The 14367-nt window shown below is 45.3% G+C and overlaps 1 pseudogene; it reads right to left on the minus strand.

Annotated features, from left to right (window-relative positions):
- Window positions 1-13638: 13638 nt before the first annotated feature.
- On the minus strand, window positions 13639-13957 carry LOC125113916 (glutaredoxin-1-like; annotated as a pseudogene).
- Window positions 13958-14367: the final 410 nt, after the last annotated feature.

A 14367-nucleotide genomic window follows, 5' to 3' on the forward strand; every position in this document is an offset into this window, starting at 1 on the left:
TTGCTTCCCCTGCCCAGAAGCCCCCATTTTTTTCTCCATTGTTTAGCCTAAGGTGGGATTATGCCCAAATGCTAATCACCCTTTGGGTTTTTTGTCTTTTGTTAATCTGTCTTCGGTCACTCTAATTTATTGGGTCCCAGCTGAAGAACCCAAGATGGGTAGAGGAAAAGATTTTTTTTCTCCTCCTTTACAATTGGAAAGAAGTACGCAAACAATAATTTTTAGATTGGTACAGTTAATTTTTATTTTTTAAGAGTTTCCTGAAACACTGCTCTCATAGTGCTTTTATTAAAAACAAAAGCATGACGTTAGTGCTTATTCTGATCAGAACATGAGTAAAGTGTGGAAGAAGAAAACCTATTTCTAGCAGAGACTGTTAGGGCCCTTTCCCAGAGATCTCTTGTCTGATCTGTCCTAGGGAAATAGTGGACCAGAGCGGCTCTTTGACCTGCCTTCCAGAAGATTTATTCAACATTGTTTTATCTCTTTTGTATTTCCCCCTCTCTCCCTCACTTTAATCGACCCCAGAGAGTGCTTCTTGTGGGTTTTTTTTTTTCTTTTTCTTCTTACAGCCACACCTGTGGTACATGGAAGTTCCTAGGCTAGGGGTTCAAGGCCTACACAATGGCCACAGCAACACCAGATCTGAGCCGCATCTGGGACCTATGCCTCAGCTTGCGGCAATACTAGATCCTTAACCCACAGAGTGAGGCCAGGGATCAAACCTGCATCCTCACAGAGACAACGTCAGATCCTTAACCTACTGAGCTCCCTTTAAAAAAAATTGTTTTATTTGTATTTATTTTTTGTTTCTTAGTCTTAATAGCTTCCATTTATTTATTTATTTATTTATTTTTTATTTATTTATTTTTTTTTTTGCTTTTTAGGGCCGCACGTGCAGCATATGGAGGTTCCCAGGCTAGGAGTCCAATCAGAGCTACAGCTGCCGGCCTACACCACAGCCACAGCAACACCAGATCTGAGCTGCCTCTGCGACCTACACTGCAGCTCATAGCAATACCGGATCCCCGACCCACTGAGCGAAGCCAGGGATTGAACCTCATCCTCATGCATACTAGTTGGATTCGTTTCCGCTGAGCCATGACAGAAACTCTCAATAGCTTCAATTTTAATTGCAGAAAACTTAGGGGGTCTTTCCAGACAATTCTCAGCTGGGTAGATCCTGGAAGATGACTAAATGCAAAAGTGGGGATGAGGGAGAAAACTCTGCAGCTGTGAGGCATGCCTGTAAAAGAGCAAAGTCAGGGTCATCTGACAGGAGATAAAACACTCCAAAGGACAAGAATTGGATTAAACTATAATGTGTGGATTTAAAGGCAGAAGGTTCAAGTCCAAGGTACAAGTGGATGGCCTGTGACTAGACTGGGGAAGGAAGAGACAAGATCGCAGCATTTGATACATTAATGAGATGAGGGCAAAGACATTTCCTGCTCATAGAATGCCCTGTGTTACTCCTTAGTTCCTAGCTCCCTTAGAGTTACACATGGACATTTGAATAGCTCTGGGCAACGGGCTGGAAGGACTCACCTTCAGGCTAAACCAACCTTTCAAGGGCTACTGCATGACCCTCCAGCTCTTTCTGGCCTGTGTGGTGCACTTAGTATTAAGATAACAGAGCCACAAGCTGGAAAGAACCACATTCCCAGGTCACTGCAAGGGAAGAACTAATTGCAGAAGTGCTGGTGCTGCAGCAGATTTTAGGCGAGTGAGAAAGTTCAGTTTTTTTCAGGCCATTAGACTAAATGTTTATGTCTCCACCACCTGCCCCAGCCCTCAATTCATATGTTGAGATCCTAACCCCCTAAGTATTAGAAGGTTGGGGCCTTTGGATGACATCATAAGGGTGGAGCCCTCGTGAATGGAGTTGTGCCCTTAAAAAAATGACCCGGAGAGGAGTTCCCACTATGGCTCAATGAGTTATGAACCGGACTAGCAACCGTGAGAATGCAGGTTGCATCCTTGGCCTCTGTCAGTGGGTTAAGGACCCATCGTTGCTGTGAGTTGTGGTGTAGGTTGCAGACGCACAGCTCCGATGCTGCATTGCTATAGCTGTTGCGTAGGCCGGCAGCTGCAGCTATGATTTGACTCCTAGTCTGGGAACTTCCATATGCCCTGGGTGTGGCCCTAAAAAGCAAAAAAAAAAAAAAAAAAAAAAAGAGTTCCCACAGTGGTGCAATGGAAACAAATCCAACTAGGAAGCATGAGGTTGCGGGTTTGATCCCTGGTCTCCCTCAGTGGGTTAAGGATCCAGGATTGCCCTGAGCTGTAGTCACAGATGCAGCTTGGATCCCACGCTGCTATGGCTGTGGCGTAGGCTCGCGGCTGTAGCTCCAATTTGAGCCCTAGCCTGGGAACCTCCATATGCCGAGGGAGCAGCCCCAGAAAAGGCAAAAAGACAAAAAAAAAAAAAAAAAAATCAGGAGTTCCCGTCGTGGCTCAGTGGTTAACGAATCCCACTAGGAACCTTGAGGTTGCGGGTTCAATCCCTGGCCTTGCTCAGTGGGTTAGGGATCCAGCCTTGCCGTGAGCTGTGATGTAGGTCATAGACGCAGCTCGGATCCCCAAGTTGTTGTGGCTGTGGTGTAGGCCAGTGGCTACAGCTCCGATTAGACCCCTAGCCTGGGAACCTCCATATGCCTCGGGAGCGGCCCAAGAAATGGCAAAAAGACAAAAAAAAAATCACAGTTTACATGACATTCAGCCCCAACCTGAAGAAGCAGAAGAGAGAAAGGTGAGAGATTGCTAAACCAGTCTAATCATAATCTTCAACAGTAAAGACCAAAGATATCACGCCCGGATCACAGGCTCCCAATAGAGATCCTGAAGAGTCCAAGGATATGAAAGCAAGAAAAGGGATTAACACTAAATCACTGCTTTAAATGTAGAGCCTCTTCAGCTGCATAATCCTTGCTCTAGAGAGTTTTAGCCTGAAAGACTAGATCAGGGTCAAGGCAGGTAGAGAAACCGTTATAGGCAGAGTCCAGCAAAGTGACTCAGTCTTGTCTTTTTTTTTTTTTTTTTTTTTTTAATGGCCACACTTGTGACATATGGAAGTTCCTGGGCCAGGGATTGAATCTGAGCTGCAGTTGTGGCCTATGCCACAGCTGCAACAACTCCAGATCCTTAACCCACTGCTCTGGGATCGAACCGGTGCCACAATAGAGACAAGCCAGGTCATTAATCCACTGCACCACAGCAGGAACTCCTCAGAGACCATGTTTTCAAATGGGGCTTTACTACACCTAAGCTTAGAAAGTGGAGGGAGACAAGAGAAAAAAAGATAGAAACAAAGTGAAGACAAGAGAAAGGTTGTAAGAGAATATAAAAATAAATGGATTGAGGAGTTCATGAAAAAAAGATCCATGGTTTTAGTGTCGTTCGTTGTTCATTGGCAAGTCAGAAAACAAAGAAATGTCAAAGGAAGACAATATAATTGAATAGAAGGAAAGAGATGACTGATATAATTTGGGTTGGATTTTTATCCTTAAGATCTCATTGGGGAGTCCCTGTTGTGGTGCAGTGGTTAACGAATCCGACTAGGAACCATGAGGTTGTGGGTTCGATCCCTGGCCTTGCTCAGTAGGTTAAGGATCTGGTGTTGCCGTGAGCTGTGGTGTAGGTGGCAGACGAGGCTTAGATCTGGCGTTGCTGTGGCTGTGGTGTAAGCTGGCAGCTACAGCTCCAATTCGACCCCTAGCCTGGGAACCTCCATATGCTGCAGGAGCGGCCCTAGAAAAAGCAAAAAAAAAAAAAAAAGATCTCATTGGGAATCAACTAACTATATTTTAATAAACACATTAAAAAAAAATAAAAGATCTCATGGAGTTCCCATTGTGGCTCAGCAGTAACAAACCTGACTGTATCCATGAGGATGCAGGTTCGATCTCTAGCCTCACACAGTGGGTTAAGGATCTGGTGTTGCCATGAGCTGTGGTGTAGGTCGCAGACGTGGCTCGGATCTGGTGTTGCCATGAGCTGTGGTGTAGGTCGCAGACGTGGCTCAGATCTGGTGTTGCTTTCGCACAGGCTGGCAGCTCTGATTCCACTCCTAGCCTGGGAACGTCCATGTGCTGCAGATTTGGCCCTAAAAAGCAATAATAATAATAATAATAATAATAATAATAATAATAATCTCATTGGAAGTCTGTGATTTCTGAGAACATCACATTCTTTGGGGTATAGTATTGTAGTTAAGCGTGCGAGCTCTGGAGCAAGAGGGATTTACAGCTGGGGTCTGCCACTTAAGAGCTTTTATAGATTTGGGGGAAGTTATTTAACTTTCCTGTGCCTCTGTTTCCCCATTTAAAACAGGAATAGAACTCCTCTTTGGAGTTTCCGTCGTGGCTCAGCGGTTAATGAACCAGACAAGTATCCATGAGGACGAGGGTTTGATCCCTGGCCTTGCTCAGTAGATTAAAGATCCAGAGTTGCTATGAGCTCTGGTATAGGTTGCAAATGCGGCTGGAATTCAGTGTTGCTGTGGCTGTGGCATAGGCTGGCAGCTACAGCTCTGATTTGACCCCTAGCCTGGGAACCTCCATATGCCTTAAAAGCCAAAAAAAAAAAAAAAAGGAAGAGTGCCGTCTTTGTATGGCTGTGGCACCAGACTATGTGAGGAGTCTCTCAACTTCCCTCCCCAATCAGCAAATCATGCAGGTTTCCCAAAAAGTTCTCCCTCTTCCTCCCTCAGTGATCAGGGTCTCACTTAGACGATTGAGGAGATGGTTTCCCTTACATACTTTAGAGCTAGAAGCAGGCAGACAAAAACTGGGCGTAGTTTTTGTGAAACAGAGGCGATTACCTTCACGAAATGATCCCGCTGTTTGATTTGTAGTTTGACTCTGGAGTCAAAGGTGGGAAGGTTCATACTTCATTCTTGCTTCTGGGCAGTGAAGATTCCCCAGGGGCTCATGCCCAATTAGTGTAATGAATGTTCTCGCTTTGCCCTGCATTCCAGATGCCTTTCCATTTCTCACATGCAAACATAATGCATTGGTTGCTCTGAGTCCTTAAATCATTTATAACGGGACAATCAGGACCTGAATTAATTCTATTCTTTCCACACTGTTGTTGTACTGGTCTCAAATTATTTCTTTTGCACCGCATAGGGATCCCCTCATAGAACTGAGCACTGGGGGGTTCCCGTAGTGGCACAGGGGAAACGAATCCCATCAGGAACTATGAGGTTGCAGGTTCGATCCCTGGTCTTGCTCATTGGGTTAAGGATCCAGCATTGCTGTGATCTGTAGTGTAGGTTGCAGACATGGCTCGGATCTGGCGTTGCTGTGGCTCTGGCCTAGGCTGGCAGCTGTAGCTCTGATTCGACCCCTAGCTGGGGAACTTCCATATACCACGGGTGTGGCTGTTCAAAGCAAAAAAAAAAAAAGGAAGTGAAAACTGAAAATAAAGCCTTTTGCTGAGTGAAGCAGCATATATGTGTCTTAGGGCCCAGGCTCTGGTGCTGTGCGGATTGGTTTAAATCCTGGTTCTTCCTCTTCCAGCTACCTGAACCTGGGCAAGTTATCCACCCTCCATGAGCTTCATTTTCCTCACCTAAAGAATGAGTATAAGGAGTTCCCCCTTGTGGCTCAGTGGTAATGAACCCAACTAGTATCCATGAGGATGTGAATTTGATCCTTGGCCTTGCTCATTGGGTTAAGGATTCGGTACTGCTGTGAGCTGTGGCGTGGCTCCAATTCGTGGCTCCAGTTCGATCCCTAGCCTGGGAACTTCCACATGCTGCAGGCGTGGCCTTAAAAAGACAAAAAAAAAAAAAAAAGCCAATGAGAATAATCGTAGTATGTATATCATTAAGTGGTTGTGCAGATTAAACAAGTTACTATAAGTAAAGCACTTTGTACCTGGCACCCAGCAATGTTTCAATAAACATTAGTTATTATTTATTTCTGTGTAGTAAATGAATGGTAATTACTGCTCTTTTGTAAATATTTTATAGGTCTACAAATCACTTTTATGCAGATAATTCCTACATCTCTCTCCCTAAGTCTAACATCTGTTCTGAACCTCAGATATATATCCTTCACTGAGCACTATGTATTTTATCTCCCTACCTGATTCAGCATTACACCAAACTCATCTTCCTCTAGCTGGCTCCCTCTTGTCTTCCCTATTTCTGTTAATATCATTATTGTCACTGTTTCTTTCTTTTTAAAAAAAAAATATTTCAGGAGATCTTTATTTATTTAGTCTTTTTGCTATTTCTTGGGCCGCTCCCATGGCACATGGAGGTTCCCAGGCTAGAGGTCGAATCAGAGCTGTAGCCACCGGCCTACACCATAGCCACAGCAATGCAAGATCCAAGCCGCATCTGCAGGATCCTTAACCCACCGAGCAAGGCCAGGGATCGAACCTGCAACCTCATAGTTCCTAGTCAGATTTGTTAACCACTGCACCACGACTGGAACTCCGTCACTGTTTCTTAGGTGTAATAATTTTGCCACCCATAGCTATGAAAGAGCCAAATAGCTGACATTTATTTACCATGTTCCAGACACTGTGTTAAATTTTTATTGGATTACTTTAAATAATCCTCATAACAGTCTTATGATGATTTAGCAAATATAGAAACTGAGGCTTAGTGGGAATTCCCATCGTGGTTCAGCGGTCAGAGAACGTAGGTTCGATCCCTGGCCTTGCTCAGTGGGTTAAGGATCCGGTGATGCCGTGAGCTGTGGTGTAGGTCACAGATGCGGCATGGATCCTGTGTTGCTGTGGCTGTGGTGTAGGCTGGCGGCTACAGCTCCGATTCGACCCCAAGCCTGGGAACCTCCATATGCCATGGTGCGGCCTTAAAAAACAAAGCCAAAAAAAAAAAACCCTCAAAAAAAAAAAAAAAACATAGCTCTCCCTATGTACCAGTATAATCTTGAATCCTCATTTCTGCTCTTTGTGTAAAGTGAGTGAATGGTCTTGATGGGTTTTTTGGTTCTTGTTTTATTTTGTGTTTTTAGGGCTGCACATGCCCCAGGCTAGGGGTCAAATCAGAGCTGCAGCTACCGGTCTAGACCACAGCCACAGCAATGCCAGATCTGAGCTGCATCTTCAACCTACACCACAGCTCACAGCAACACCGGATCCTTGACCCACTGAGCCAGGCCAGGGATTGAACCCGAAACCTCATGGTTCCTAGTCGGATTTCCGCTGTGCCACTATGGGAACTCTGACTTTTTTTTTTTTTTTTTTGAGTTATAGAATTTTAAGGTATTTTTCCAGCACTTTCCTATCCCCAAGACTTCAATGTCCTTCCATTAACTACAATCTAAGTTCTAAACTGGACTAGCATTCAAGGCCTGTCACTAATCTTTTTTTTTTTTCTTTTCTGGCCACACCCATGGCATATGGACGTTCCTGAGCTAGGGATAAAATTCTAGTGTCAACTTCGACCTATACCACAGTTGCAGTAACACCAGATCCTTTAACCACTGCACAGGCCAGGGATCAAACCCGTGCTGCCAGATACTTAACCTGCTGTGCCACAGTGGGAACTCTGGCTTTTCAACAATCTTAATGGTTCTATCCATGACTATTCTATAGCACTTTATTAGGAATGTCTAATCAGTTTCTCAGATATTTTCTACATTTCCCTGCTTTCATTCTTTGCTTCTGGCTACTTTCCTGATCTCCCAGCACCTACAGACTTATCTATTAATTATCCTTTTTTTGTGTATCCAAATCCTACCTCCTCCACAAAACCTTCCCCCTACTCTTTTTTTTTTTTTTGTCTTTTTGCCTTTTCTAGAGCCGCTCCTGTGGCACATAGAGGTTCCCAGGCTAGGGGTCGAATCAAAGCTGTAGCCACCAGCCTATACCAGAGCCACAGCAACGTGGGATCCAAGCCTCATCTGTGACCTACACCACAGCTCATGGCATTGCCAGATCCTTAAGCCACTGAGCAAGGCCAGGGATCGAACCCGCAACCTCATGGTTCCCAGTCAGATTTGTTAACCACTGAGCCACGACAGGAACTCCCCTCTACTCTATTAAGGCAGTCTTGTGACCACTCTTTCTCTCTTCGAAATAGTTGATATGATTAGTATAGTTCCCTAAACTTCTTTTTTTTTTTTTGTCTTTTGTCTTTTTGTTGTTGTTGTTGCTATTTCTTGGGCCGCTCCCGCGGCATATGGAGGTTCCCAGGCTAGGGGTCCAATCGGAGCTGTAGCCACCGGCCTATGCCAGAGCCACAGCAACGCAGGATCCGAGCCGAGTCTGCAACCTACACCACAGCTCACGGCAACGCCGGATCGTTAACCCACTGAGCAAGGGCAGGGACCGAACCTGCAACCTCATGGTTCCTAGTCGGATTCGTTAACCACTACGCCACGACGGGAACTCCCCATTTTTTTTTTTTTGTCTCCTAAACTTCTACTGTTATTTGGGGAGGTGAATGTATTTGATTAGCAGGTTTTTCAGCAAGAGGAAGGTGGAAAGTTAGTGATCTAATGTCTGAAGTAGTAAATTCCCATCCTTGGAGGTTTCTGATTGAGACTGAAACCCCTTGCTAGGGTTTCTGGAGGGGAGGTTGGTCCATTTGGCTGTTCAGATTACTTTCAGATTTAAATTCTTATTGTTTGCTGATCTGGTTTGCAGACACATTTACCTGTGGAAGCCTGCAGGTTTGTGTGTGGGTTGGGAAAGGAAGATTTGGGTGAATCACATAATTAGGGTGACTTCCAGGAAGAGATAACTTCCTCTTTTCTGCTGCCCATCCCCCTTCTCCAACATCTGCCTGGGCAAGACAAGACCCTCCCCACCCAGTAAAGCTTAAATCATCAATTTAAAAGAAACTGATTCTAGAGGTCCTGCTGCGGTGCAATGGGATCTGGGATCTTTGGTGTCTCTGGAGTGCTGGGACGCAAGTTTGATCCCTGGCTGGGCACTGTAGGTTAAGCATCCAGCATTGTGGCAGCTGTGGGGTAGGTTGCAACTGCAGCTTGGATCTGATCCCTGGCCCAGGAATTTCACTTGCTGCTGGGTGCAGAGCGGCACCCCCCAAAAAAATAAATAAATAAAAGAAACTGACTCTAGGAGTTCCCGTTGTGTTGCAGTGGAAATGAATCTGACTAGGAACCATAAGGTTGTGGGTTCAATTCATGGCCTCTCGCTCAGTGGGTTAAGGATCTGCCATTGCCGTGAGCTGTGGTGTAGGCTGCAGACATGGCTCAGATCTGGCGTTGCTGTGACTGTGGTGTAGGCCGGCAGCTGTAGCTCCAATTGGACCCCTAACTAGGAACCTCCATATGCTGCGGGTGCAGCCCTGAAAAGACAAAAAAAAAAAAAAAGAATTTGCATTTTAACAAATTCCCAGTGATTCATTTGAACACAGAAATTTTATTTTATTTTATTGCTAGGGATACAGTATGCCACTTTGTATAATGCTATTTATTCATTTATATTTATTTATTTTGTTTTTTTAGGGCCACACCTGCAGCACACGGAGGTTCCCAGGCTAGGATTTGAGTCGGAGCTGTAGCTGCCACAGCACACAGCAACACAGGATCTGAGCCGTGCCTGTGACTGACACCACAGCTCCCGGCAACACCAGATCCTTAACCCACTGGGCGAAGCCATGGATCAAACCCGCGCCCTCATGGTTCCTAGTCGGATTCGTCGGATTCGTTTCCGCTGTGCCACAACAGGAACTCTGAACAAAGAAATTTTAGAAGCACTATTACAGTAGACTCTAAACACTAAAAAGATGCTTTATAAATACCTCCATTCAACTGATATTTAATGTATCCTGTAGAAAAGAAAAAGAAAAGAGGAGTTCCCGTCATGGCGCAGTGGTTAACGAATCCAACTAGGAACCATGAGGTTGTGGGTTTGATCCCTGGCCTTGCTCAGTGGGTTGAGGATCCGGTGTTGCCATGAGCTGTGATGTGGGTTGCAGACACCGCTCGGATCCTACGTTGCTGTGGCTCTGGAGTAGGCTGGTGGCTACAGCTCCGATTCGACCCCTGGCCTGAGAACCTCCATGTGCCGAGGGAGCAGCCCAAGAAATGGCAAAAAGACAAAAAAAAAAAATTAAAAAAAAAGAAAAGGAAAGGAAAAAGAAAGAATGGAAGAAAGAAAGGAGAGAAAAAAACTAGGAGTTAACATCTATTTTTCTTCTCTCACGCTCCACATCCTATCCATCAAGACGTGGGCTCATCCTGTTAATAACTACCTTCTCTCTTTTGTCACCACTTATTGCAAACCACCATCATCTACCTCTTGGACCACTACTATGTTTCTACTTAGAAATTTTTTATTTTTTATTTTTTTATTTTTATTTTAATTTTTTTTACTTTTTGCCTTTTCTAGGGTCGCTTCCTCGGCATATGGAGGTTCCCAGGCTAGGGGTCGAATCGGAGCTGTAGCCGTCAGCCTACACCACAGCCACAGCAACGCAGGATCCGAGCCGCGTCTGCGAACTACACTACAGCTCACAGCAACGCCGGATCGTTAACCCACTGAGCAAGGGCAGGGACCGAACCCGCAACCTCATGGTTCCTAGAAATTTTTTAAATGTTGAAATAATTATAGATTTATGGGAAGTTGCAAAAAAAAAAAGGTAAAAGGAAGTCCCATATGTCTTTCACCCAGTGCCTCTAAGCGTAACATCTTATATAACTATAGTACAATAGCAAAGCCAGGAAATCGATGTAGGTATAAGCCACTGAATTCATTTGATTCTTATCAGATTTACATGCACTCATTTGCGTGTGTGTATAGTTTTATGCAACTTTGTCATATGTGTAGATTCATGTAACTGCCACCACTATCGAGATACAGAACTGTTCCTGGAGTTCCTGTTGTGGTTCAGTGGGTTGTGAACCTGCTTAGTATCCATGAGGATGCAGGTTTGATCCCTGGCCTTGCTCAGCGGCTTGGGGATCTGGCATTAGCCTGGGCTGGGGTGTAGGTCGCAGATGAACCTTGGATCCTGCATTGCTGTGGCTGTGCTATAGGCCGGCAGCTGCAGCTCCAATTTGACCTGGGAACCCCTAGCACATGTAGCCCTGAAAAGCAAAAACAAACACATAAAAATACAAAAAAAAAAAAAAAGAACTATTCCAGTTACCACAAGACCCCCTTGTGCTACCCCTTTAGAATATACCCATGTCCTCTCCCTAACCCCTAATTACTGGCAAACACTAATCTATTCTCTATTAACGAATCCCACTAGGAACCATGAGGCTGTGGGTTCAATCCCTGGCCTTGCTCAGTGGGTTAAGGATCCGGCATTGCCATGAGCTGTGGTGTAGGTTGCAGACACGGTTTAGATCTGGCATTGCTGTGGCTGTGGCATAGGCTGGTGGCTACAGCTCCGATTAGACCCCTAGCCTGGGAACCTCCATATGCCGTGGGTGTGGCCCCAGAAAAGACAAAAAAAAAAAGACAACAACAACGAAAAAGAATGTTGTATAAATGGGAGTTCCCTTCGTGGCTCAGTGGTTAATGAATCAGACCAGTATCCGGGTTCGATCCCTGGCCTTGCTCAGTGGGTTAAGGATACGGCGTTGTGGTGAGCTATGGCTTAGGCCGGCAGCTGTAGCTCCAATTCGACCCCTGTCCTGGGAACCTCCATATCCTGTAGGTATGGCCCTAAAGAGACAAAATACCAAAAAAAAAAAAAAAAGAATATTGTATAAATGCAATAATATAGTATGCAGCTTTTTTTGCAATTGGCTCTTCTCTCTCAGCATAATTCTCTTGAGATCTGCCCAAGTTGTTGTGCATTATCAGTGGCTTTTTTCTTTTTTTTTTTAATTGCTGAGTAGTTTTTCATGGTATGGAGGGACCACAGTTGTTTAGGCATTTAGTTGATTGACATTTGGGTTGTTTCCAGTTTGGGGCTACTACAAATAGAGCTGCTATTGTAACCCGAAAACTGGGCTCGCCTGTTGGTGGGTGTCAAGCCAAAAGACACAACCAAGCTCAAGAGTAGGAAAAGGAAGGATTTATTATTTAAGTCAAGTAAGGAGAACACTAGGAGTTCCCGTCGTGGCTCAGTGGTTAGTGAACCCAACTAGCATCCATGAAGATGTGGGTTCTATCCCTGGCTCAGTGGGTTAAAGATCCGGGATTGCCATGAGCTGTGGTGTAGGTCACAGAGAAGCTGTTCGGGTCTGGCATTGCTGTGGCTGTGGTGTAGACCGGTGGCTACAGCTCCTATTGGACCCCTAGCCTGGGAACGTCCATATGCCATGGGTGCGGCCCTCAAAAGACAAAAAGAACAGCAACAACAAAAAAAGTAAGGAGAACATTAGATGTTGCAGGAAAATTGAGGCACAAGAGGATGGTCATGTCCCAGGCCTTGGGTGAATACCTTGGACAAGATGCCAAGTGAGGAAACAATTCAAGAGCGAGCCATAGTAAAGTGAATGCAGGATTGGTTAGAGAGATAGACGTTCCATAGAAAGAATGCAATCTCGGAAAGTGAGAGTTTTGCTGGGAGAAATACTCCATAGACAGAGTGTGGACCATCTCAGAAGGGTTCATAAAGTGACAGGTGACCCCAGGGCATGGGGTCATCTCTTTGGAAAGTAAGGGTGGCTCTGGGCTGTGGGAGTAGTTAGGTTTTTTTTTTTTTTTGCTTTCCAGGGCCGCACCCAAGGCATATGGAGGTTCCCAGGCTAGGGGTTGAATCGGAGCTACAGCTGCCGGCCTACACCATATCCACAGCAATGCAGGATCCTTAACCCATTGAGCCAGTGTGGGAATCGAATCCACAACCTCATGGTTCCTAGTTGGATTCGTTTCCGCTGTGCCTTGACGGGAACTCCCAGGAGTGGTTAGTTTCTATGGGCTGTGTAATAGTGGGAAGATTGTTCCAATTATTTTGGGGAAAAGGTGGAGATTTCCATGAATTGGGCCACTGCCCACTTTTTTGCCTTTTATGGCCAGCCTAGGAACTGACTTGGTGCCTGTGGGTGTATCATGTAGCTGTTAATATATTATAATGAGAATATAATGAGCCTCAATCTCCACTGGAAGTCAAGCCCTGTGCCATCTTGAGCCTAATCTGTTCTAACCAGTTTTTGTCCTATTCTCAAGGGCTATGTCATTCTTTTGGGGGGTGGGCAAGTCGATCCGCTTTTATTATTGTTTATTTCTTTTTTATTTATTTTTTGATCCACTTTTCATACAGAGTCAGAAGAAAAATCTGGTTTTGCCCCCCCAAAACCCACTCCCCCCCAAATATTTGGGTTAACACATTTCAAATTTTTTTTTTTTTGTCATTTCTTGGGCCACTCTCACAGCATATGGAGGTTCCCAGGCTAGGGGTCTAATTGGAACTGTATCCACCGGCCTACACCAGAGCCATAGCAACATGGGATCCGAGTCGCGTCTGTGACCTACACCACAGCTCACGGCAACGCTGGATCCTTAACCCACTGAGCAAGGCCAGGGATCAAACCCACAACCTCATGGTTCCTAGTTGGATTTGTTAACCACTGCGCCACGACGGGAACTCCAACGTATTTCAAAATTTTAAGTAAAAAGTTGCTGCAATTGGGTGAAGGTAGCCCCGGGTCCATCCACCAGGAAGTGCTGTCCTTATCTGCAGGGCCATCCAGCTCTTGAGGGGACTATCAGCTTGGGTCTCCTCTGTAATTATTTCAGAGCTCCAATTTGCTCCGGGTGAGTCAGGAGCTCCCCTCTCTCATGCATGCTTCCTAGATCAATGCATCCACTTATACACTCTCTACCAGTAAAGACCCAATACTGTTCTGGCTTCTGTGAGCTGTTACACGTAATCTTGAATCTTGTTGGTGTCAATGGTGGCTGTGATATCAACAAATTCCAGAAGCCATTCTTTGAAGGGCAGTTGGCTGAGGAGCTCCTGGGTGTTTCTGCAGTAGGGGTAGGTATGCTTGATGAAAACCACCACCTTCCCAGGCTGGATTTTGCTGTTCACAAATGCTTGAGCCATGCTGACAGGAAACCTCAATTGCAGGTATTGCTCTGGTGTAAAACCCGCCCCCTTCCCTCCTTTCTCACAGGGATCCTTCCCAAAGCAGTGTCTTCCCAATAGCGAAATTGGGGAAGTTTTAAACCAAGGATATACGCATATTCATAAGTGGGTTTGAGTGGAGGAGAATTCAGCATAGAATTGGGTCAAAGTGTTGCCAAAATTTGGCCTCTGTCACTGGTACAGAATTGAAATGCAGAGAAGAGTTTTGGGTAAAGTAGAAAAAGATAGCTTTATTGTTTTGCCAGGCAGAGGGGCGCATGGCTGTCTAATGCCTTAAAGACTGAGCCCTCCTTGGAAGAGGTTAGGAGGTGCATTTACAGTTTTGGGAGCGGAATCAGGATCAGGGCCACAGAAAAGGATTGATGTAG

The sequence above is a fragment of the Phacochoerus africanus genome, chromosome 14, assembly GCF_016906955.1.
Source record: "Phacochoerus africanus isolate WHEZ1 chromosome 14, ROS_Pafr_v1, whole genome shotgun sequence".
Taxonomy (NCBI): Eukaryota; Metazoa; Chordata; class Mammalia; order Artiodactyla; family Suidae; genus Phacochoerus; species Phacochoerus africanus.